The sequence below is a fragment of the Dasypus novemcinctus genome, chromosome 29, assembly GCF_030445035.2.
Source record: "Dasypus novemcinctus isolate mDasNov1 chromosome 29, mDasNov1.1.hap2, whole genome shotgun sequence".
NCBI lineage: Eukaryota > Metazoa > Chordata > Mammalia > Cingulata > Dasypodidae > Dasypus > Dasypus novemcinctus.
Window position 1 is genome coordinate 32,674,097 of NC_080701.1, and position 3,406 is coordinate 32,677,502.

The following is a 3,406-nucleotide window of genomic DNA, read 5'->3' on the forward strand; positions in this document are numbered from 1 at the left end:
AGCTCTCCGTGTGGGCAGCTCCATTCCTGGGCAGGCTGCACTTTCTTTCGCGCTGGGCGGCTCTCCTTACGGGGAGCACTCCTTGCGCGTGGGGCTCCCCTATGCAGGGGACACCCCCTCGTGGCACGGCACTCCTTGCGAGCATCAGCACTGCGCATGGGCCAGCTCCACACGGGTCAGGGAGGCCCGGGGTTTGAACCGCGGTAGATGGACGCCCTATCCACTGGTCCAAGTCCGCTTTCCTGCTACGGTATTCTTAAACTCTTAACTGAGTAAACTGGGTCAGCTTCCCCAGGGGCCCTGTTGGCCTCGCTCTGCCTCCAGAATTCTGGTCTTCACAATTTCAAATATCACAGTATCTTCAGCAAACTCACCGATAGTAAGGAAGGTCATTTACCGTGTGTGCCATGCTCTGCGTGTTAGCTTCCATCACCTCAACCCGGCAAGGCAGGCGCTGTGGACATTATCGTTCCACAAACGAGTGCCTGGAGGCCCGGAGGAGTTACACTGCCTACCTGAGATCACGCCCCCAGGCCTGGCTTCAGGCTGGCAGAGGGTCTCCAAGGGTCTGCGTGCTCGACAGCACACCGTGGCTCCTGCCTTGGAAAGGAGCAGCGAGGTGTTCTCACTTCTTGCCCAAAGAGCCTCCGACAAACAGGATGGCACTTCCCACGTGCCGGGCACACGAGGAGATTTTATACCCGGTGTCTCAAGCCTCCCGAATCTTACGGAGTGGTTATGGTCACCTCTACTTGTTAGACAGACACGGAGGCTCAAAGAAGTTGAATTACACGCCCGAAGCCACAGAGCCAGGAAGTGGCAGAGCTGGCCAGCTTTCTTTGGCAAGGGCAGCGCGCCTGCCACCAGAGCACAGCTGCTTCCCCACGACAGAAGCTGGTACAGCTCTTAAATAGACGGCTGCGGGCTCAATATAGCCGTGCCGCCTCCTTGTAGGACGGCTCTTCCTCCGGGGTGAGGTGACCTCAGCTTCCCTCTGCCCATTAGGAGGTCTCGGGTGGGCCCTTTGGCGTCTGCTCGCTGGTGTAGCCTCTTCCTCGAGGGTCTGCCCTCATCCTCCCTGGATAGAGCCACGGTGGCTTCCACCCTTGGCCCCTGCCTGCCTTCTTCCCTCCAGCAGCTCCTTGAGAGATATTTTTGTTCTTTGCTAAATATAAAAATAATACCTACATGTAAAAACTTCAAACGGTATAGACGTGCACAAAGTAGAAAGTAAATATGCCCTTTTTGATCCTCCAACTCCCTCGCCTCACGGTGACGGATTGTTGTTGACACTTTGGTGCTTCCTTCCAGAACTTTTTATGTATGTGTGGGTCTGCATGAGTGTAAAAAGGAATTACGCACACATCTAGTCTTCTGCAGCTTGTCTCAGTCCACAGTCAGTCTTGGTCACTGTGTCCATGTCCACACATACAGATCGAGCTCGGTCAATACCAGAGCTGCTTGGCATTGCACGCTCTTGAATTCCCTTCGCTCACTTATGCCATCACTCCCTCCAGGTCCCTCTTAATGGATCCTTAATTTAAGTTTCCCCATGTTTTCATTATTGCTAAGAATGCTGTAATAACTATCTTGATATTTTGGGCAAGTACAGCTGTAGAATAGATTTCTACAGGCAAAATTCTATTCATCCACTCAAGAAATATTTGCTGAGTACCTGCTACATGCCAGGCACCAGGGATTTCACAGTGAGTTAAAGAGACAAAATTCCTTCCTTCATAGAATCTGCTTTTGGGGGTGGGGTTAGGGGAGAGACAGACACGCTAAAAACAAGCAAATGAGCAATAGGACCGATAGTGGTAAGTGGTATGGAGCAACGTCAGCAGTTGGAGGGCATGGAGTGGGATGGGAGTAGGGTTTGCTGGTTTGTTTTTTAAGATTTATTTTATTTATTTCTCCCCACCCCCTTGTCATTTGCATTTGCTGTGTCTGTTTGTTGTGTGCTGGTTTTCTTTTTAGGAGGCACCAGGAACTGAATCTGGGGCCTCTGATATGGGAGGAAGCCACCTCCACTCCCTGCTTTATTGTGTCTCTCATTATGTTTTCCCCATGTCTCTTCTTGTGTCATCTTGTTGCATCAGCTCGCTGTCTTCTTTAAAAGGCCTGGGAACCTAACCTGGGACCTCCCATGTGGTAGGTGGGCGCTCAGTTACTTGAGCCACCTCTGCTTCCCGGGATTGTTGTTTTGCGTGAGATGGTCAGGGAGGGCCTCGTTCGTGTTACGGGATGCTTACGCGGACACCAGCAGGAGCTGAGGGCGCACACCAGGTGGACGGCTGGGAGAGCACCCAGGCAGCAAGCGCAGAGACTTTGCAGGAACGCGCTTGGTGTTGCCTGAGGAGCAGCGATGTTGGTTTGATCGGATGGCACTGAGCCAGCAAGGAGAGGAGTGGGAGGTGGAGTTAGAGATCCGGGGACCAGGTCCTGAAGGGCCCGGGGGCCGTGGCGGGATCCAGAGCCCAGGCTATTGAACTAATCCTGGAAAGAGACGACGCTGGGGCTGGGATGGAGGGAAGGAGAGCAGGGTGTGGGGGTCTGAGGAAAGAGGGAGGCGTGAGACGGGGGGCCTGCGGAAGGTCTGCCTGGCGGCGCGGGGCCCATCCGGGGCTGGTGGTCTTGAACTTCAAGCGAGACCAGCAGCAGGGCTGGCTGCTTTTTCTCGTGCCACATTTGGCTGTCCAGGTGCAGGTGCATGGTCGGCGGGAAATGGGGTGTGACCAGGGCTGTCATTTTCAGGTGAGAACAATGAAGAGAAAGATGGAAGAGAGCTGAGGTTTGTGCAAGGAGGAGGTGATGATGGTGGACATAGATGTCCCCGTGGTCATACTCGGTCATTTTCTAAAAGGATAGAATATCAGACCATGGGACACTCACTGGTTCCATAGTAAGAGCTAGACAGTGATTTTCAACTTCCGTTTATCAAAATGACAGGACTTGTGTTTTAATAATAATAATACAAACTCGATGATGATTAATCATTGTCAAGAGTAGTATAGTGCTTTACACCTTGCAAACACATTTTAAAGATATGATCCAGGGGATCATAATTAGTAAAAGTTCCCCCCAAACTTAAATACATTCAAATTCATGCATAAATAAAAAGAGAGAGAGGTGGACCATGGAATCAAAGCCAGATGAGAAGAGATGTGAGTACAGAGGCGGTGAAAATTCTGTAGGCTGCATGACTTGAAGGTTGCAGTGACCCGCAGCACTGCTGGGCTCTGTGCTCGAGGGAGTGAGTGGGGGTGGATGAAAAGCGGGGTCCTTGAAATTGAGATTATGGAGGGGACACACGATTACGGGTGAAGACGAGGTCCAAGGACCTGAAGTGGTAGTACGTGTCTGAGAAGGGACAGAGGGTAGCGACGGGGGGCATGGAAATGAGAGT